The sequence below is a fragment of the Ahaetulla prasina genome, chromosome 7 (assembly GCF_028640845.1).
Source record: "Ahaetulla prasina isolate Xishuangbanna chromosome 7, ASM2864084v1, whole genome shotgun sequence".
NCBI classification, from domain to species: Eukaryota; Metazoa; Chordata; class Lepidosauria; order Squamata; family Colubridae; genus Ahaetulla; species Ahaetulla prasina.
This window is the reverse complement of record NC_080545.1, coordinates 56,901,340-56,924,783: the sequence shown is the minus strand read 5'-3', so window position 1 is coordinate 56,924,783 and position 23,444 is coordinate 56,901,340. Positions and strand designations below refer to the sequence as shown.

Here is a 23,444-nt window from a genome sequence, read left to right as displayed (position 1 = left end):
CGCGCCTTTTTGTTGAACCAATCGCGGGTCGCCTTGCCGATTCCGCGCTCTGATTGGCGATTTGAATTTTCGGCGGGAAGGTTGGGCGCTCGACAAACTTGAGCTAGGTGCCCTTTCTTCCCACACCGCCGACACGTCGCGTCTTTAAACTTGCAGCGTTGGCGCTGGTGTTGACCCCGCAGCTTCCGCGTCGTCTCGGTCCCCTTTGTCGCGTTTCTCGGTCGGCAGACCCCTTCCTCATCTTCACCGTCGGATTCGGTCTGAACCTCCTCCTGGTGCACGGGTTGCCTTGCGCTCGCCTTTTGTGGGACCGGCTTCTGCAGTGTCTCTGCCGCTTGGGTGGACATTTCATGTGCTCTGGCTTCGTCCAGAGCGTTGGCCAGTGTGAGGTTGCTCTTTGCTAGCAGCCGTCGTCGCAAACGGATGTCTTTGACCCCTCGGATGAGTTGCTCGAGGAGCACCTCGTCTAGGTCGCGGTATCCGCAGTCCTTGGACGCTTTTCTTAGGGCGGCCATGTAGTCACCGATGGATTCGCCCTCCATCTGCCTTCGCTCTCCGAATTCAAACCGCCGCACGTATTTGGACGGCGTTGGTGCGAAGTGATTTTTTAGCAAAGTCTGCAAAGTTGGCCATGACACCGACTGCAACGGTGTTGGCTCTGCCAGGGCTTCCGCGATATCGATGACCTCCGGACCACAGTGGCTTAGGAAATAAGCCCTCTTCCGGTTATCTGGAACTCCGTGCAGTTCGTTGGCTTCTAGAAAGCTTTCGAAACGGGTCATATACGTTCCCCATTTCTCTTTAGCCGGGTCAAACGGTGCGGGCGGAGTGTAACTGGCCATCTCCGCTTTTCTGCCCTGGGTTTGCTGGGTTCGGGTCTATCGTGCTTCAGCTCGGTTCTGGTTCTCCTCAGCCTCGAGATCCCACCTTCGTCGCCAATGTTAGGTTCTGGAAGTAACGAGGCTGGAGACCAGGGTAGTGACAACAGCTCTTTAATATAGGGTGAACCCAGCAACTGGCTGGGAGAAAAACCTCTCCTTTTATACAGTTCTCTTGGAGGCTTCGTCCAATCAGCAACGTGCTGATTTCCCGCTCAAATATTTAAAGGTACAAACATAAATACATAACACCACCACAGCATCTTTCCATCTTTCCATCATCTATCTTGGTTTACCAAATGTTAAAGATATGTTAAAGAAATGTTAAAGATAGGATGATGCACTTTCGGGTTGCTTCTAAAATCATCATCATCATTCAATACATCAGACAGGCCTCTTATACGTTGTTGATCTCCAGACTGCTTGATTCATTTGGATGTAACTCAGTCTTTTACCTTCAATCTTAGCAGACATACCAACCACATACTGTTGGAATAGAAGGTTATTAGAAGGTTATTAATCTCATTTTCATGCTTAGAAGGTTATTAATCTCATTCTCATGGTTCATTATTCAATATGCATAATAACGTATTGCTATTCATTTCTTGTTGTACAACATTTGGAGCTGATGATTCCAGCCAGCATCTCCAAGAGGAAAGAAAAGTATGCATTGAAAACTGTTATAAGAGCTTGAATGAGAGTCTGAAATTATTTGCAAACAACCTTCTTGGTATTTCAACATAATGTGCCTTTATTGATTCAGTTCCAGTGTTGTTTGGTACAATGATGGTGACTTTGTTGTCAATATGTGCATTAAATCATCTCCCAAGTTCAAGTAGTGGCCTCCAGTCATGATCAATGACAATGAAAGCTTCTGACTTTCTCAAATTTGTTCATTTGCAAGTGAAAGAGATGCAATGTACAAGTTTCTGTGTTGTACTAGTTTCTCCAATAATTCAACGATCTCAACAAACAATCTCAATGATGAATTCCATCATTGTGGAGTAAACCCATTCTCAATTCTACATTGTCTTAAGGATCCAGGAGGTAAATTTGAATAAATTTGGCTTGATGGTTAGAATCCAGCATTAAAATGTCTGATATAATGACAAATTTTCTCTTGAAAAGTCACAGAAGGGCTCCATCTTTTCCTCATTGGAAGGACATCTTTGGCCCAAGAATATATTTGGAAGAGGTAGTTGTATTGTCTGATGTTCTTCCTGAACCTGTTTCAGTAGGTTCACCATTGCCCTATAAAATGAGACGTTCACTAGATAGAGGTTGTAAAGGGCCTCTGGTGGCTCAGCAGACTAAGTCTGTCTGTTATTAACACAGCTGCTTGCAATTACTGCAAGTTCAAGTCCCACCAGGCCCAAGGTTGACTCAGCCTTCCATTCTTTATAAGGTAGGTAAAATGAGGACCCAGATTGTTGAGGGCAATAAAAGTAGACTTTGTATATAATATACAAATGGATGAAGACTATTGCTTAACACAGTGTAAGCCGCCCTGAGTCTTCGGAGAAGGGCGGGATGTAAATTCAAATAAAAAAAAATAATTGAACTATCCTGACCTTTCCCTTTATACAACATAAATTGATGGTTTCTTCAGGAATAGAAATGCATGACAGTGAGGGTAGACTTTGGCCATAGCATCAACATCAGCAGAAATATTACCTTATGCAAATCATGTATGGAGTATTATGTATGTGCCTGAACAATGATGGGACTGATGTGCATGTTTGTATGCCAGAGAAGAGCACATAAAGCAATAAAAAATATCCAGGCCTTTCTTCATGCACCTGAACATTGTTGCTTCTTTAAGAGCTGTATGATGAGTCAATTCATTGCTGCTGGGTGGAGAAAGAAGCAAGGGATTGTGAGACTGGCTGGGAAACTGTCAAAGAATGTTGAAAATGAAGATCATGTAATTGCAGTAGCAGCCACACTGTACAGGGGTAATCAGTAGTACTGAATCAGTCACACCTTTCCCAAATTTGATTCCCTCTGGAGTCATGAATCTTGAGTTTTGGACACCTGTAACTTAGCTCATTTGAGCATCTTAGTTCAAAAATTACTGGTCTATAACTGTTTCACCCAGGTAATGATAATGATAGTTTTGTGTGTGTGTGGGTTGGGAAGGAAGATGTTTAGATAACAACTAGACTGATGGCAATGTAACCTATAGCACATGCAGAAACACAGTTGAGAAACTGGACAATAAATATGATGTTGAATTCACTTCTGGGAAGGTAGAATCTTGTGACTGACTTTGGATGGTGATTTTGATCAATTCTAGTATCATAGACTTGCAATTTGAACTTTATCTTTTCATTTAATTTGACTATAAACTATTTTAACTCCAATTTCATATACAGATGAGAACTTTTTATCTGAGTATTAATTACATTGACAAAAAATATTCTATAGAAGTCCAGTTCTGGCTTCAACAACCTTAATTATAACCATGCTTGCAAATTATTTGCAAACTATGCTTATCTCACTATTTCTTTTTAAGCATGTTTTTGTCAGCAAGATTATGCCAAAAGAAAAGACAACCCTCTAAATGCAATGGTATGCAATGTGTTATCTTTCCTTTAATATCCATTCTCTATGAGATTGTGATTACTACTGTCATTTAGTAAACAGAGTGTAGGAATGCAATTACCAAAGCTTTAATTGTATAAGCAAATTAGGGGGGTTAACTGCCTCCTCCCTCCACCAGCATTTTGTTTTCCCTCTTTAATTAATAAACACCTGTTACTCTCCTTTCTCAGATTGGAGAAACTCTGAGCATCTTGCCCCATCCCCAAATGAACAGCAATCCCGTTCAAATTTGCAGCTGCCAGTTTAGGGTTAAGATATGAATCCAGGTAACAGAAACCAATGAGAGTACACCCAGTTGATGTTTGTGACATCATCCTACAGTCAGAGTACATAGAACAGCTGAGGTAGCTTTCAGCTTCAGTTCCAGTGCTATTATGATGGATGTTTACATCTCTTCATTGAGAGCCAATTATTTTGCTTTTGTGTGAGGCCCGAGAATCACTTGTGTTGCCTGCCTGCACAAAGCCTCATTCACAAAGCCTCAGTTGGATGCAGCTGAACAAATTGCTTTTTCTACTCCGGTGGTAAGAGAGTATTCTGCTTTTATCTTCCTTTTCAAAATGAAGGTGATGATGGATATCTGTCGATGCCTAAGAAAAAGGAGCTTGGTTTAGAATCCCGGAGCTCCTGCTGTTATGTTTAAATATGGCCTTTGTTATGAAAAGGTTAATTTTTAAAGAGAAAGAAAAACACGTGTGCCTGCCTGCTTGCCTGCCTGCTTGTCTGCCTGCCTGCCAGAGTGAAATTCTATCAGCGTGACAAGCCTATGCATATTTCTCTAAATATTTGGCACTCTCTGGATAAATCTGTAATTCTGATCAGTTATTTGCTGTAGTTTCCTGCCTGCTCTTTGTATGCACTTTAATCACTTCAGTGGAATGTATGGAAACGCTTTTGTGCATAGAAGAATAATTTTACATCAAACTTTTTTTAAAAAAATGCTCTGGAGTAGTTTTGTATCAGTGATATGATTGTGATAGTCATGATTACCAAATACGTTGTTTGCCTTCTTTATGAGAAGGCATACTGGTTGTGTATTCCTCATGATCAACATGTAGAATATACAGCCTGAGAAATATCCTCTATATATGCATATATGGACATATGTTTGAGTGTTTGTTTATATGTGGAATTAAAAATTGCTGTTCTATCATGTGCAAAGTAAAGCAGTGATGATTATCTGTGGTTGTTCTTTATGAGTCTACTTATATGTATCCACCTAGGTTTTGTAACAGAGTAAACACATGTAAAGCTCCTGAACTGATGTGGATTTAAGAGATTAGCTGTGACACGGACTCTGACAAATCAGATACAATACATGTTTAATTGACTGAGAGAGTTGAAGGCTACTGTCTGAACAATCCAATAACCAGTTTAAAGAATCAAATAGTGTGAATAATAAAGACTAAACAGCAGACCAATTTAGAAGTTTATGTAGGAAAGGTTTGATTATATTGAATATTTACCACTTAGCTTCTGGGTGCATTTTTTAAACTAATCTGAGAAACTACAGTAAAAGTTGTTTTCTAATTACTGGAACTTTTATGAGGGAATGTCAATTATAATTCCATTACTCCTAATCTATAGCTATGATTTGTGTTGAGATATTAATGCTCTAGGAGTTACACTAAATTGAAACAAAAGATTGTTACTAATACAATAGTTTGCAATCATGAGCTTACTTGCTCATTTTTCCTTGTCTCAGAAGTGTTTTCACAGCAGCTTAAATTATTTACCACACCTGATTTAACTGTTTTGATACATACATGTCCAAAAAGATATGCTCAATGGAATAAACTGATAAATATACAGTATGACAGATAAATATCAGATTATAACAAAACTTCAGTTATTGAATTTTCCATCTTCCTATCATGAAAATAATAATCAGTGAGTGGCATCCTGGCTAATGGTTTAAGCAAGGAGATTCATAGAACTATGACATTGGATGATAAGTGACAATGTAGATTGAATCTAAACTTGTGGAGTTGAGATCACATAACTATCTCATTACGTTTCCAGATCCCAGATTTTCAGTGTGAATGGATATTTCCCCACTTCACAGCCCAAACATCTGGAGATGGTAAGCAAAACCTATACTGCCATTTTTCTTCAAACAGGCATGAGGATCTGAAGACAGACCTTGTTCATCCAACCATGGGCCATATACCATCTTTGAATCTATCTTCTTATTTTTCTCTGCTGTTTATTTACAAGTACATATTTATTTATGGAATATTATTTATTTATAACACTATAACTAACATTTACTTTAAAAGCTTCGGTTAGTAGTTGTACTTAATAGATTTTGGAAACACCAAGGAGGCAGCAAGACAATTCAGGAATAAAACAACGCTCTTACAGAAGAGAGTCTTGAGTCCAAGGAAGGATGGAGACTCAGAGTTACTCTACCTTAATTACGCTAGATAAAATTTGTGCAGGAGAATTGCTCTGGAAGGTGTTCAAGATTCTGTTCCATTATACCTATTAGCAATGAAGACATTTCCCAAAGTCCAAGTGGTTCTTGTTTCCTAAATTTGTAGGGCTTGACATTAATTTTGAAAGCCTCCTAAGTAATTCTATCACACAATTTATAGGGTAATTAGGGTGGAATAATTCTGAAAATCTTCCAAACTTCCTCCCTCTCTGGACTATCTTCTGTAATAACCCCATTTCTTCCTTAATTATTTTTCTGCTTTTCTCTCTTTGTATATCTGTTAGGCAGTGCAGTTTGTTTGATTCTAGCTGTGCTATGAATGATCACAGTTTCTTTTAAGAGGAAAGTGATACATAATATAGCAACAACATCAGAAATATTCATTTTACAGTGAAAACATTACTTTTGCTTTATGACCCAAATGGCCATTAGGAGGAAACTATTGAAGCAATAATTTAGGACCTGCTTGCTAGCTTCTCATGACTATGATGTTTATTGAGCAAGAAATAGAGCTACTCCGTTTAGAACCCTAAGGCTGTAATCCTATATCCACTTACTCAGTGGGATTTCCTTTCAAGTAGAAATGTATAGCATTGCAGTATTAGCCCACCGAAGGAGAAACAGATATATCCATACATCATTTCACCCCATCATAACCATAATGGCTCTCTGCGTCAGATTTCATATACTGGATTTATAGTCAGTATCTTAAGCATTTTAAACAAAAAAAGTAACTCCCAAATAGCACTCTACTTCTACTGCTAATATATTAGAGCAAAGGAAAGTCACTGTGCTTTTTCTGCACAAATAAAAGGATCTCATCCCTCTCTATTTTGCATCAGGATGCTTTATAAGCTCATCAAAACTCACTTCCATCAGAAATGAGATTTATTGTTGTGGATGATGATATTTATTTATTTATTTATTATTTATTTATTTATTCAAATTTTTATACCGCCCTATCTCCCAAAGGACTCAGGGCGGTTTACAGGCCGGTAAAAAATACAAATATAATACAAGGTAAAACACTAAATTAAAAAAACTTATTTAAATAGGCCAAAATTTAAAATTACAATTAAAATGATATAAACCCCATTAAAATTAAATTTGAAATTAAAATTCTAGTCCAGTCCTGCACAGATAAATAGATGTGTTTTAAGCTTGTGGCGGAAGGTTTGAAGGTCAGGAAGTTGGCGGAGTCCTGGGGGAAGTTCATTCCAGAGGGTGGGAGCCCCCTCTGGAATGAACTTGCTTTTAAGTATGAGAAAACAGATAGTATGTGTTGTTGTTAGAGTGATAGAATACTACTAGATAGACTGAGCTCAAAACCATAATCCATGACACATACTCAATGACTCAGGCTGTTGCTTATTCTAAAATCTCACAGGTTTGAGAATGAACTATGTATGGTGCCCTAAGGGGAAAAATAAATAAGATAGGAATAATAAAATTATTAATAACAAACCATATATCATTAGCAAGATTTCATGAGAAAGTCTAGTTTCTCAAATCTAATATTTCAGAAGTTTGGAATAATCTCCAACTATATGCAATTCCAGCTAGCATGGCCAATGATGAGGTATTTGGGCGTTTATAATTTGACAATTGTTTGGCTCCCTATTTGCATAAAAGTAAAATATATAGTCCATGTGATTAGAAATCACTGACAATTGTATTCTCAGTGATTTTTATAATTCCATTTTAACATTGCCCAGTTGGACAACCATTACTTGATTTAGGAATAAGTTCTACTATGCTTCTGAATAAACCTGCAAGACATGTTTATAGAAATTACATGTAATTTCTAATATGTAATAACTTATGTAAAAGAAATGCCACATTATGATTGTATACTATTATTAGTTCCTATCTATCACAGTATATTATTATTAGTTCCTATGTATCACAAAGGTTTTACAACAGATGCTATTTTCTACAATGCTTAAAGGAAGTGTTTGGAAAAATATGTAATGTTAAATATCCTGAATAAATATTATATTTTTCAGAAGATGTTTAAAGATATTACAAGTACATTTTTTATTTATATACGGAACAGATATAAATAGAAGTTGGTTGTTGTGTCTTTTTATATATGAAATATTTTCATAGTAACTGGGAATTAAAACCGCTCAGTCATGCTTAGGCATCTATTTGCATTCATGTTTCCACTAAGTCTTCAAAAAAGCAAATTCTTATTGTAATTCTCCATGTTGGGAGATATATAAGCAAAGTTACATTGTGGATTTTTTTTAGCATTTATGCATCTCTTCTTATATTTATGGCGTGATTTGGCCTTGGGGAGATCAGGATTTGTGGTAAATCCAGAAAGGATTAAGTTCTAAAGGGTGAACAAATAACAAGAGCTAAGTATTATAAAGATTAGAGCATACTACAAACCAATGTTTAAGAGTAGTGATAACATTAAAACTAACCTATATGTTTAGTTTTCATGACTGCTCGTTTGTATCCGCATCCAATTCAGGTTTTCTGAATTTACTTTTAAAGCTCATAAATAAGTTGGGAGACAAAATAATTTTAAGAAGCATTCACCCATTTTTCCCATATTGGTTTCCAAATGGGGGTCTTAGCCTCATTTTATTTTTCTATAATATGAAGCAAGTCTTATTTATTATGGAGTTCCTACTATGGAAACTTCTATCCCTAGTGCTAATTCTACCATGCATTCATGGTATCATAGAAACAAAATTATAGAATCATGAGTTGAAAACGCCTGTTTAGACCATCATGTTCCACCCTCTGCAAACTGAAATAATTTCAACTAAAACATTACTAACAAATAGCAGTCCAGTTTCTGTTTACGCAGATTCAATAAAGATGAGTACATTATTTGATGATGATAATTAATCATCAAAGCACTCTCACTGTTTTGCTTAATATTCAAGCAGAATGTATTTTTTCTACTTTGAGACAATTGTTCCAAATCCTGCATTCTTTCAAAATCTGGAATGATTTTGATTTTAGTCTTACATTCTCAAGGTTAAATTTATTGATGTCTCTCAGTTCTGAATGAAGTTACAGACTCTTCATCTTGTCAATCTTCTGTGAATCTTCTGTGAATTCTTCAAATGAAAAGAAGTAATATATTGCCTCATATTCCAGCTCCTTCCTCACAAATGGCACAAATTGTAAGAGCATTTAGTAAATTGAGGATTACAAAGTGGCCTTATTTATTCAAATGATATACCTTTTTTTGATGGTCCATATTCTATTTTCCTTGGTGATATTTATGTATGTAATTGGAACATTTAAATATTACTATGTACTAAAACATATTGAAAAACATAATAAAAATGCCAGAAGATTTGGGAGTTAATTTTTTGAAACAAAAAGTTTGGTCATAATAATGTGCTTAATGATACAACTGTATATCTTAAAAAACCCCAATGCTAACTTTTGTTTATCACAATGCAAATTCCTTCTTCTGGGATGGGCATACATTTGCTTTTAGATTCTGAAATGTGATATACAAACCTGCTTCATTATTAATTCTTAAAAAAGTATTCCATAAGGGCACCAGCTACTTAAATCTTTTATATTTGTAGCAACACTTCATTGCATCTCTATTCTCTTTCTCTTATACAAACACAAATATAACAAAGCACCAAGGCTCAACTGTCAAGGACCACACTTCTTTACCTGTTAGAGAGAGAGAAGGAAAAAAGGAGGCCTGCATTTATTTACATATTTTTTTAATTTGGCTAAATTAAATCTAACTATCATGAGACTTATGTGTTAGAGTACTTTTCTTTGGCTGATGACCAAATGTTTCCCTTGAAATGTAGACCCCGTTCTATTCACCCCAAGCCAAGTTCCACACATCTTGGTGTCTTAACTTTAGGTGATAGGTTTTAGGAATTGGAGCTGAGGCAGCAACTCCTAGCTCAGACCAGTGGTGGGTTGCTACGAGTTCACCCTGGTTCTGGTGAACTGGAGTAGCAGTGGTGGGAGGCTCTACCCACCTGCCTAGACGTCATCAAATACCCTCTGCAAGTAAACGGGTAGCAAAGGTAAGTGAAATCCACCACTGGTTCAGACCAGTAGTGGGTTGCTCCCGGTTCTGTCCGGTTCTTGTGAACCGGTAGTAAAAAGGCAAAAGGGTCTGCCCATCCACCCAGACGTCGTAATTGACGATCTTCACATGCACAGAAGCGCACGTGTGCACTCCCATTGCAAACCTTGTTTTGCAAACCTTTTTTGCAAACCTCCCATTGCAAACCTTACAGAACTTGTTCTGTAAACAAGTTACAGAAAGGTCTTGACAGACTTGAACATTGGGCGCTATCTAACAAAATGAAATTCAACAGTGAAAAAAGCAAGGTTCTACATTTAGGCAAAAAAAAAACACCAAAATGCACAGGTACCGTATATGTGGTACCTTGCTCAATAGTAGTACCTGTGAGAGGGATCTTGGAGTCCTAATGGATAACCATTTAGATATGAGCCAGCAGTGTGCAGCAGCTGCTAAAAAAGCCAACACAGTTTTGGGCTGCATAAACAGAGGGATAGAATCAAGATCATGTGAAGTGTTAGTGCCACTTTATAATGCCTTGGTAATATTGCATCCAGTTTTGGTTGCCATGATGTAAAAAAGATGTTGAGACTCTAGAAAGAATGCAGAGAAGAGCAACAAAAATGATTAGGGGACTGGAGGCTAAAACATATGAAGAACTGTTGCAGGAACTCGGTATGCCTAGTTTAATAAAAAGAAGGACTAGGAGAGACATGATAGCAGTGTTCCAATATCTCAGGGGTTGCCACAAAGAAGAGGGAGTCAAGCTGTTCTCCAAAGCACCTGAGGGTAGAACAAGAAGCAATGGGTGGAAACTGATCAAGGAAAGAAGCAACTTAGAACTAAGGAGAAATTTCCTGACAGTTAAACAATTAATAAGTGGAACGACTTGCCTGCAGAAGTTGTGAATGCTCCAACACTGGAAATTTTTAAGAAAATGTTGGAAAACCATCTGACTGAGATGGTGTAGGGTTTCCTGCCTGGGCAGGGGGTTGAACTAGAAGGCCTCCAAGGTCCCTTCCAACTCTGTTGTTATATATATAAACCGGTAGTAAAGGTAAGTAGAACCCACCCCTGGTTCAGACATTCTGAAATGTGAGCTCTCCACACTGCAACTCCCAGAATTCCAAACTTTTGCCCATGCTGAATGTCTATGTAGATTCTCAATCATCCAAGTCATGATTGTCCCAAAGATGCTTTTCAAAAGGCAATGGACTTTTTGGTTTTTTTTTTCTTTAAAGGAAAAAAAAAACCTTTTCCTTTTGAAAAGCATCTTTGGGTTTCTCCATGCTACTTTCAAATTTTGGAAATTATAAATATAGCATATCTGAAGCGTGCAAGGTGGACAAAAGCTGACATGCCACACTTTTGCCAGTTTGATAATCTTTCTCTTTTCCCCTCTCTGTCTCTCTTTCTCTGTCCCTTTTTATATATCTGTTTTTCTCTCTCTCTTTCTCTTTCTCTCTGGGTGTGTGTTTTATTTGTCTGTGTGCTTGTATGTGTCATGCATCTCTGTCTATCTTCTTTTTTTTTGTCACAATATTATATATAAGCACATACAATGAAAGGAAACAATAGGACAAGAATGGTAGGCACTTTTGTGCTCTTATGCACGTCCCTTATAGTCCTCTTAGGAATGGGGTGAGGTCAATGGTAGACAGTTTTTGGTTGAAGCTTTTGGGAGTTTGAGAAGAGACCACAGAGTCAGGTAGTGTATTCCAAGCATTAACAGCTCTGTTTGTTTTGCTGTGGATAGAGTAGAGCTTATATGGCAGTTAACAGATTTAGAAATCTGTCTGTCTGTCTGTCTCTCTCTCCTTTCATCATATATCAACATACTGCATTCCCAATTGATTTTAACAGTGGAGGAATTTACCCACTTTTTGTTTATTAAATTTCTTTGTCTCCAACTCACTGCAAGGTGGCTCTGGGCAGCTTACAATATCAAAATAAAACTATACATATATATACCAATGTATTAAATTACAATAAAATCACAATGAAAATACAGATTATAAAAACTAAAAGGTGGGAAGGAAAGGAGCAGAATGTGGGGGGGGGGAATGGGAGCTGTTATTGTTCAATCAACCACCTCCAATATGGCATTCCATTATTAGGGGCCCAAATCAACTGGGAGAACCAGATCTTCAGGTTCTTGTGGAAAGTCAGGAGAGAGGGAGCCAAGCTCACAACCAAGGTCCAAAGGGCTGGGGTCATGGCAGAGAAGGCTCTTCTTCTGAACCTTGCCAGCCAAAATTCCTTGACTGATCAGTATGCCTCCTCTGCCAGCATGGGTGGGATGGGCCTGTCCCATAGGGTTCCTCAAATAACTTAGACTCATGCCATGCAGGGCTTGATAGGTGATAACTAAAACCTTGAATTGCATTTGGAAGGAAGCCAACAGCCAGTGCAGCTCGTGGAACAGCAGCGTAACATGGGCCACCCTACAGCAGCGTAACATGGGCCACTCTAAGCCCCCCCCCAAAACTGCCTGCACTGCACTGTGAAGCCTATCAATTGTAGTTCCACTTTCGGTACTTTCCCTGTCTTGTCAAAAAAAAATTGTTCCACATTTATCATTCCCTCATTGATATCTTTTGGACAGAATTTGTATATAGAAGCAGACATCATTATGAGCATTGTTGATATTGTAGCTACTAATTTTTGGGTTCAGTCTGAAAAGATCTTTAATATTCCAATGTTATTACTTTTTCTGACATTTTGTAGTTAAGGTAAAGGCTCCGCTGCACATGTGTGCTAGTCGTTTCCATCTCTAGAGGTGGTGCTCATCTCCAATTCTAAGCCAAAGAGCCAGCACTGTCCAAAGATGTCTCCATGGTCATATGGCCGGCATGACTAAATGCCAAAGGCACACAGAATGCTGTTACCTTCCCACCAAAGTGGTCCCTATTTTTCTACTTGCATTTTTTATGTGCTTTTGAAATGCTAGGTTGGCAGAAGCTTAGACAAGTAATGGGCGATCACTCCATTTTGTAATGCTAGTGATTCAAACTGCTGAACTGCCAACCTTCTGATCAACAAGCTCAGCAACTTACCCACTGAACCACCACCTCCCTATATTTTGTAGTTAACCAATACCAAAAGGTGGCTTGTATTTTTTCTTCTTTCTGCTTAGAATCTTTAGTCCCGTCTAGTGCCCACTTTCTAAAATCATAAAATTATTTATACTTGTTATTCAACAAGATAGTCAAAATAGCTCTCATTCCCATGATAAATTATTTATTTTTTATAGTTAACTCCCATATCTTGTAGTAAAAGTCAATGTTCCAAATATAACTCAATCTTTAATCCATTTATAACTTTCTTAGATCAAAATCTTGTTTAGCTTTTCACTATTTCAAATTCCTTAAGTTCTTGTAATTATTATTATTATTTGTTCAGAGGCAGGGGTGAAATCCAGCAGGTTCTGACAGGTTCTGGAGAACCGGTAACGGAAATTTTGAGCAGTTCGGGGAACCGGTAGTGGAAATTTTGAGTAGTATGGAGAACCGGCAAACACCACCTCTGGCTGGCCCCAGAGTGGGGTGGGAATGGAGATTTTGCAGTATCCTTCCCCCGCCATGCCACACCACGCCCACCAAGCCACACCCACAGAACTGGTAGCAAAAGCAATTGGATTTCCCCACTGTTCAGAGGTGAAATTAAACTCCTCTCGCAACTTTTCAAACTTGTTTTATGAAGGCCTCTAATAGCTGAAAATGGTTAATAGGCAATTTCTGAAAATGATTAGAAAATGAGGCTTGCAAACTTAGTGTCCTTTAAAACACTCCACTGCAGTTGCTTTGTCTTCCACTATTCAAACCAATTGCAGTCTCCTCTGTGGAGCATCTGTCTGAAGCACACATGGGCAATTTGAGAAATTATGTATACCAGTGTATATGCATGTGTGGGAGTTCTTAAAGGAAATCAACTCTGACTGTTCTTTGGAGGGACAGATATGAAGCTGAAGCTCAAATACTTTGCCCACCTAATGAGTGTACAGAACTCATTGGAAAAAATCCAGATGTTGGGAAAGATTGAAGGCAAAAGGAGAAGGTGACAACAGAGAACAAGATGGTTAGACAGTGTCATTGATAAAATGAACATGAATTTGGACAGACTCTGAGAGACAATGGAAAATGGGGGGGCTGGCATGCTATGGTCCAAGGAATAGCAAAAAGTTGGACATAGGTATGTCTATATTATATTATATTTCCTCTCTCTATCCTCTCTCAGAGATGAAAGTTCTTAGGACAATTTTAGGTTGATGTGTGGTGCATTTAGAAGCATGACAAACTTTAGATTTCACTTTTCAGGGGTTTTTTTTTGCTTCATAGTAAGATGGGTGGCATATAAGCTTAATAAATAATGAGAAACTTTCCTCAAGTATTACTTCTGACAACCAAGTTTCTGCCCATCAATGGAGAGGTTCTGTTGAACTGTTTATACAACATTCAAAATGAATACTTTGGAACAATTCAATCCAGTCTACTAAAAGAAGGTAGACAGTTGGGAATTGAGTACGGACCTTTTTCTCTTCCTTTTCTTCTTCCTTTCCTTTTTATAACTTTAGACATGAATTAATTTATATATTATTATATAGTATGATCCATTGATAATTCTAGGACTGCTATCTCAGCCTGAAAGCTTTATTTAAGCAGATGTTCCAAAGTTTCAGGGTAAGCTAATAAACTTCCTTTTCTTAGTATTGCCATATATCTGCCAGTCAAAGTCATATGTATTGGCTCTTGCTTAAAATATATTGATGCTTTATTTATTTTCCCCCTCTACATCTCTATGAAGTCTCAAGATTCCATTTGTAGTGTTTCTTATCCATTTCTCCAAGACTCCATCTGTAGTGACTCTTATGCATTTTAATAGCATAATTTATACAGATGGTGAGAGATATACTCAGTGAGGTCTTTCTTCCACATATCATGCATCCTTGGAGTAAAACCGTTGAATGAAACAAGACTTACTTTTGAGTAAATGTGAATGAAATTTAATTGACACTGTTATTACAGTACTTAATTTATCTACTATAGATCTGCAGCAATTTACACTAACTTCTTTAAAACTTTCTCTTTAATGATATAGCAGTGCTTCTTCAAGTAATCTTTAGTTAATGAGTGATTTACTGACTTATTTCCCAAAATTTTATTTTGGCTAGTAAGGTGAGCAATCAATCTGCCATGGAAATAGAACTAATTGTTTTCTATAGCTACTAAGAGATCCCCAACTCACATTAATCATATGAAAAAAGATAAGCTCTTGCATTATTAAATAATCATTGCTTTGGAGACATTCCAAGTAAAAATCTCAATCTATCTCACATTAGTGTCTTCTTATGTCATTGAAATATTGGTAAGTGTAGCTTTTCAGTGGTTCCAAAGGACAGGCATTAAAAATCAGATGGTGGTTCAGTGATATAGATTTCAGAATGAAGAACATGCTTTTATCCAATAACCCAAAGCTTTAAACTAAACAAATTACTAATAAAGGAAAGGAAAGGAAAGGAAAGGAAAGGAAAGGAAAGGAAAGGAATGGAATGGAATGGAATGGAATAGAATAGAATAGAATAGAATAGAATAGAATAGAATAGAATAGAATAGAATAGAATTCCTTCTATTGAGTCCAAAAATTATGTTACTAAGCAAGACAATTATTAAGTGAATATTTCCCCATTTTACAACCTTTCTTGCCACAGTTGTTAAGTGAATCACTGCAGTTGTTAAATTAGTAACATGGTTGTAAAGTGATTCTGGCTTCCCCATTGACTTTGCTTGTCAGAAGGTTGCAAAAAGTTATCACATGACTCAAGAACATTTCAACTGTCATAAATATGAGTCAGTTGCCATGCATCTGAATTTTGTTCATCTTCACTTTTTTTAGTGCAATTTTAACATTGAATGGACACTAAACAAACTATTGTAAGTTGAGGAGTAATTGTACTGTGTTTTATAATAAATAAGCTAGAGCTATATTTTAAATAATTTCCTTTAGTAATTTGATTTTCAAATAATTTTTCAGGAGAGTGGAAAAATAGCTTTCTATTGCTGGGTTCCTAATAATAAAATATTTTTTCTTTCTTCTGTTTTATCTATAAATAATATGGAAAAAAGATTTAGAATTGAGGAAATGACATGATCAATGACAGTTGTTAAGAAAGAGGATGAGGAGAAAGGAGAAGGAGGGTAACAGTGGAGAGTTTTGAAACCTGAGGTGAGGGTATCTTTATGTCAGCCTCAAGTGAACAATAGGCCTCACACTATCAAGATCCCCATTCGAGTAGTTGAGGAAATATATCAGATTTTTCACAACTTGAAACTGCTCTAAATTGCTGTTTCCTTTAAGAGGAAAACAATGTTAAAATTGAAATACTTTACATTGACATAGCCTGATTTCTCATGAGCTAAGGGAAATATGATGACTGAAAAAAAAGAGATCGGTGAGACATGTTTGTACCAGGGATGATCAGATATATAATTAAATAATCAAGTGTGGATGACTACAAAACACCAAGTTAACCCCTATCCTCCAATAATGAAAAAGTGACCATAAAGAAAGAGAAAACTAGAAGATAAGACTCAGAAGGGGAATAAAACCAGCAAACCAGTCCTCTTCTGAGAGCTGACACAAAGAACGAGAGAAGGAAATAAAACACAGAGATGCATTCCTTGTTAAACAGGAGAATGAAACTATCCGCTTAGCTAAATATGAAAAGGTTAGGGGTGTCACCTGGTTGCCTTGGCAATTCTCCCTAATGTAATGCAATTAGTGTGTACTTTTTCATGATATACTTGTTTTGTGCATACTTTTATCCACTCTACATATTTTAATACACAATTTTTTACTTTATTATTAATTCTAGAAAGTACTTACATGGATGTATAATTTATCTGATTAAATCAAAGGGGAAATAGTTTAAGTTCACATTAAAATGGAAATTGAACAAATCCACATTCATTCCGCTCACAGTTTTAAATCCATTTCTATTCAAGAAGATATTCTGCTATGCTGCACGAGTTGAAACTTAATGTATATTTGTTTGCATTCATCATGCTCAAAGATTGTTGTTCTGCATTAATGAAATGTTGTTAAAGTTTCAATTTAAGTAGCTAAATTTTATGTACTTACTTATTTTGTCAATGGTGTAGAAATAATAGAAAAATCGTGCAAAATAAATGTCACTGAGGTTAAGAATGTTTCCTTCCTTCCTATTATTTTTGACAAACTAATCATAAGCATGAGAATGTGAGAGGGGACTGTAGGGAAGAAAATACAGGTAGTCCTCAACCTATTACCATAATGGAGCTCAAAATTTCTGTTGCTAAGTGAAACATTTGTTACGTGAATTTTATGACATTTCTTGTCACAGTTGTTAAGTGAATCTGTTTCCCCCATTGACTTTGGCTGCGAGAAGGTCACAAAGGAGATCACATGATCCCAGGACACTGCAACTGTCATAAATATGAGTCAGGTGCCTGGTGTCTGAATTTTGATCCCCTGACCATGGGGATGCTGCAATGGTTGTAAGTGTGAAAAAAAGTGATAAGTCACTTTTTTCAATGCTGTTGTAACGTTGAACTGCCACTAAAGGAACTGTTGTAAGTCGAGGACTACTTGTAGAATATACTAATACAGTTCTTTGATTTGCAGTAGAGTTATGATTACAAATTGCTTAACCAAAGCAATAGTAACAAATATTAGATATCTCAAGCATGATTTCAAATTGTATCCCTTCTGCTAGCATTTTAAAATATATATTTAATTTGTAAAAAATAATTTGAAAAGTCCAAAACATGATGAAAGGGGATCCCCTAAGGTATGATGATAAGAGAAGAGAAGGTTTTCCACCTTCATTACATTTTTCAAAGTATGTTGTTCTTGATAATGTTGATTTAAATCTGATGAAACCTACTTATTTTCTTTAACTTTCCTCCCACAATCTGTGCAAATCATGCTGTATTAATTTGAAATTTCTTGAATTTTGAAGGTTTCCTCAGTTTCCTCTGCCTGTATTTATATCAGAACAGAACAGAGTTGACCAGAACTGGATGCAGTATTCTAAGCGAGGTCTTTCTAAGGCTTTACAAAGTGATACTTCATATGATCTTGATTCTATCCCTCTGTTAATGCAACATATGATTGAGTTGGCTTTTGTGGCTACTGCTGACTCATATTTAAGTGTTTGTACACCAAGACTCCAAGATCCTTCACGCAGTTACTGTTATTAAGCCAGGTTTCACCAAAACTGTAACTATACATTTGATTTTTCTTGCCTAAGTGTAAAACCTTACTTTTCTCTACATTAAATTTCATTTTGTTAGATAGTGCCCAGTGTTTAAGCTTGTCAAGATCCATCTGGATCTTGAGCCTATCTTCTGGAGTGTTGGTTATTCCTGCCAGTTTAGTGTTGTTTGCAAATTTGATGAGTTCCCCTTCTATTCCCTCATGTAACTCTACATATCAAGATAGATAACTAGATAGATAGATAGATAGATAGATAGATAGATAGATAGATAGATAGAGTGATAGAGTGATAGAGTGATATATTGACAGTTTGGAAGATGGAGATTGGCCTCTCATATTTCAGGAACATTTATTCTAAATTAAAGTGAATATTTATTACATTGCATACAAGGGGAAGAGCTGTAGCATAGTGGTGGATCACATAATCCACCTTAGGGATGTGAAGGACTGTTTTGCTTTGCTGGAGCTTCAAATGAACCACTGCTTCAAAGGAAAATGAAAGTGTCACCTCAATTCTACATATAACAGTAAAATAGTTGCCCTATTTCAAAATGATGCCTAGAATTAACATAATGCCTTGCTGCTTCACTTTGATGTGGTTGGTAACAGATTGGTAGGACATATTTTATTTATATTTTTTATTTATTAAACATAATTAAATCACACAACAGCTGAAGCTCTCTGCATGGTTTACAATAAAACAGTGCAATGGCTGAATAAGTTAAATCAGTTCCAACTTGGTATCTATACACTATTAAAACTCTGATTCCATAAGGACTAAATTGACTTTAAATCCAATATTGGTAGTTGGACTTTTGTTACTGATATATTGGAAAATGTAGCACTGCTTATATTTGAAGATTGGACTAATTTTAATGGATTTAATGGATTTGAAGATTGGATTTCAATGGATTTAAGAAAGAAAAGAGAAACTTTAATATACTCAAAGAATCTTCAAGGAAGATATACACTGGAATGAAAAATTGGATCGACTACATTTAAGGCAAATTTTAGATTGAAGTGTTGAATAGTTTAAGAGTGATTGTAAGAATTGTATCGTATTAATGTATTTGTTTATAGGGGAAAGAGGAGTTAATGTTTTAAAGGGAGAGGAGAGATTATGGATTATGATTTATTGGTGTAATTTAGCTTATGATTGATAGATGCAATAACCTGTATTCTGCTCTGGGAAATCCTGGGGAGTGTGGATGGAAGGGTGGAGGGGAGGAAGAAAGGGAGAGGGAGGAGGGTGGGGGGATGGGGGGGAATTAAGTAGTAAATTTTTTTGTAAAACTTTTTTAATAAAAAAAAAACTCTGATTCCAGTAACCTTAGGAGAAACCTTAGCTGAAACAGTGTCCGATAGGGCAAAACTTTTGGTACCAAGTACATTGGATGGGTTAACTTATAGAATGTGTCCAAAATTTGGCACTCCATGACTGCTGTGGAACTGAAATCTGACAAATTGTATAAAAAATTTCATGACATAAAAATTATCCTAAAACAGTTTATAACATACTGTAATTCAAAAATGTCATAAAACATTTCCTGGGTTGATGTTTGACTATGCTATATAGGTCAAAATGGGCTGAACAGTTTATGACATAATACAAAATGTCACAAACATTTCCTGTGCTGAAGTTTGACTATATTATAGTCTTTCAAGGCAGATACATCTCTGAATGCATCCCAGTTTTTCCAGTGAAGGCAGAACATGAGAAATTCTGTCGTTGTTGAAGGCACTGAGGAATCTGGTAAGGAAATATCTCTGAAAGGATGACTCAATTGGACACAGGTTGTCTAGATTCAGTTAGAAACTTCAAGAAGTGCAAACTTATGCCTCAAGATAAAATGACTTGCTTTCTTAAAGCAACGCACCCAATTAAACTAATCTACACAGTCCTACTTGAATATAAAAGATTCTGGTTTAGTGTCTGGTGTTTACAAATAACAATGGCTATTTAGTGTAACTAAACTTAGCTTGTCGATCTAAAGATCGGCAGTTCAGTAGTTCAAATCCCTAGTGCCGGGTAATGGGGATGAGCTCCTGTTACTTGTCCCAGCTTCTGCCAAAATTGCAGTTTGAAAACATGTAAAAAATAGGGACCACCTTTGGTGAGAAGGTAACAGCATTCCGTGTGCCTTTGGCATTTAGTCATGCCAGCCACATGACCACAGAGACATCTTCAGACAGTGCTGGCTCTTCCGCTTTGAAACAGAGATGAGCACCACTCCCTAGAGTTGGGAATGACTAGCACATATGTGTGAAGGGAACCTTTACCTTTACATTAACAACAGTTTGACTGATCCAAGTATTTTCAAGTATCTTTATATTTACCTTCAAATATTTCTTGTCCAAAAAACTATTTTATTAAATAGAGGAATGACTGAGGTTTTTATTACTATTATTATTACAGAAAGAGTTTCTTTTTTCAAATTGGCAAATATCAATCCCTTTACTATTAAAAACTTTACCATAAGGATTTATGTGTTGCATATTCTACATTTATCAAACAACTAACATTTACTTCTTTATAAACAATAGGGACAATGTGTTAATTTTTATTCATAATATATTATTTGGTCCTTGGAGGAAAAAAAATCCACTATAACTAGAAAAGAGAAGAGTTAAACCCAAAGCTTGAGTCAAGGGGGCCAGTGCATTAAATTTCACGAGCTGGTTTCAGTCTCCTGATTACACTTTATGCTGGTTATTGCAAAAAGAAAGATAGATTAATGAATCAGTGGCAGATCAATTAATATTAATACTGAATCAGAAGTCTGAATGGAAAAGGATTGAATCAAGCTTTGAAAACTGTGTTTAATAATATAACTGAACACAGAGTTTAATTGAATCTTAAATGTATTTTAGCATTTAGATAAATGGGACAGAGGGAAATACTAGATCTAGGTTTGAATGAAGTATAAAGTTGGACCAGCACACTAAGAGGTATTCTAGGCACACGGATTTGCCAAATAGCAACCCTCCTCTCATGCCACATCAGATATCATCTCTAGCTATTCTGTTACATAACTTATAAATGAACCCTACTTGGTTTGACCAAGTACTTCCTGCAAAAAGCTTCTATTTGGGCTGATCAAGTAGCCTTGAAAAGTGCTTAGAGTTAACTGTAATTTCAATGTGCTGATGATATATCTTAAACTTCCAAGGTTTACTACATATAACTATTAAATGCTTCTAAAAATGTTTACCATGAGGAAGATCCCTTTTCAAATCAAGGGATGAGCACCCTGGAGTGCCATTGGCTGTTTTTTGGTAACCACAGTGGTGGGTAAACCATAAGTGATTAGCTACAGCAACCTATTTATCACCTGCAACACATGGAGTGATTTAGAGTAGAGCCAGTCCAATGGAAAGGTAAAAATCAAGAGAAATGGCATGGTCCTTGCTAAGATGATTCCTGTCAACATCTTTTAGCACCTGGCTCTCTAGAGGACATTTCAAACTTATTGTGTAGAATCATTTAAATTACATTGGTTTTAATGGAAGAGATGTATATCATAGTTGTTTTATGCATGTCAATTCTGAAAAAATCTCCATTGGGTTTTGTTTCCAGGCAAGTATAGCAAGATTTTTTGTTTGTTTGTTCAATCCTGCTTTTATTATTTATATAAACAAGTCAATGTGGTGAACATATTTAATACTCCTTCCACCTCCTATTTTCCTTAGAGCAATAACCTTGTGAAGAGAGTTGGACTGAGAAAAAGTTACTGGCCCAAGATCACCCAGCTGCCTTTCATGGTTAAGCCAGGATTAGAATTCATGGTCTCCCAGTTTATAGCCTAGTGCCTTAACCATTATTTTATTTATAATCAAATTTGTATACCGCCCTTCTCCCGAAGGATTCAGGGCGGTTAACAGCCAGTTTAAAATCACAATATAATGCAAGTTAAAAACAATATAAAATTAATATAATTTATGGCCAAAATACTAAAAACTAACAATAATAATAAAGCTAAAACCCCATTAAAACTACATTTTTAGGCTAGCCCTGCTCGATGGAATAAAAGAGTCTTCAGCTCGTGGCAGAAGGTCCGGAGGTCGGGGAGTTGACGAAGCCTCGGAAGCAACTCATTCCAGAGGGCAGGATCCCCCACAGAGAAGGCCCTCTCCCTGGGGGCTGCCAGTCGACATTGTTTAACTGACGGTATCCCAAGGAGGCCCTCCCTGTGGGAGCGCACAGGTTGATGGGAGGCTGTTGGCGGCAGTAGGTGGTCCAGCAAATAGCCCGGTCCTAGACAACTCCCATTGAATTCTTGCGCTGAAATCAACAAGCCTTTAAAGATTTAATTCCTGCTATTTGGGCCAAACATGTGTCTTGTCTTTTCACAAGATTTTTCTAATAAAAACATATTTCATAACGTGTTAGAATGGGGAGATTGATATATACAACAATAAACAGGAAACTCCTCTTGTCTTTTTCCACTTTTCCGTGACTGATTGATATACAGGAAGACTTGGGGCTATATGGTATGGAGGCAAACATTTGCTTTGCAAGCCCTTCTGCAGTCATTTCTAATAGTGATTGGAGTAAAAATATTTCTCAGAGAAGACATTGTATTGGGCTATTTCAATATTGGCTTCATTTGTGGATTTTTTAATTACCTGTATCCAAGACAGTAGAAATCGTATCGTTGTGTAAAACATTATTCTATATTCATTTCCAGCATTATTTCAGTCTAGGAGAGAGTGAACAATGATTTTAGAGTAATATCCAATTAAAATCCTGACTTAGAGCTTCTATCCAACTTTACATTTCAGTTAATTGACAGTCCGATTTCCAAGAAAGTTGGGATGCCTTAATAACTTGTTCACATCAGATAAATGTTCAGTGAGTAACAAGGACACTGTGGCTCCTTGTTTCATCATCTTGAATCTAATATGCAGGTTAAACAATCAGATAGATTGTTCTGAATACAGTATATTGGGCTTTGGATATCTTACATATTGTACAGGAGTAAATCTTCAATTGATAAAGTGGTTAGTGACTAAAGAACTACTGCTGCTTCTGTGATTCTATCTCCTATATATGCTGAGAGCTGGTGAATTGTAACAGAAAGATATTAAAGGATTTTATGCTTACAATGTGGGTTTACAATCTTTTGTCAATCAAATGGAAAGATTGATCAGATAAATCTGCTTAATCTTTATAATCTTCGTAAGGTACACATTGCATCTCCTATTTCCCATTACCTTTTAAATTGGAATGCAGAAATTTTTT

The 23,444-nt window shown here is 36.6% G+C and overlaps 1 protein-coding gene across 1 annotated transcript in view; it reads left to right on the top strand.

Moving 5' to 3' along the window:
• The first annotated feature begins 3,889 nt into the window (after window positions 1-3,889).
• MGAT4C (MGAT4 family member C) overlaps window positions 3,890-23,444 on the top strand; it is a 160,504-nt gene continuing 140,949 nt past the window's right edge. The window contains exons 1-2 of the mRNA XM_058191306.1: window positions 3,890-4,006; window positions 5,505-5,565. The gene's annotated coding sequence lies outside the window, so the exon portion shown is untranslated. The remainder of the gene's footprint in view (window positions 4,007-5,504; window positions 5,566-23,444) is intronic.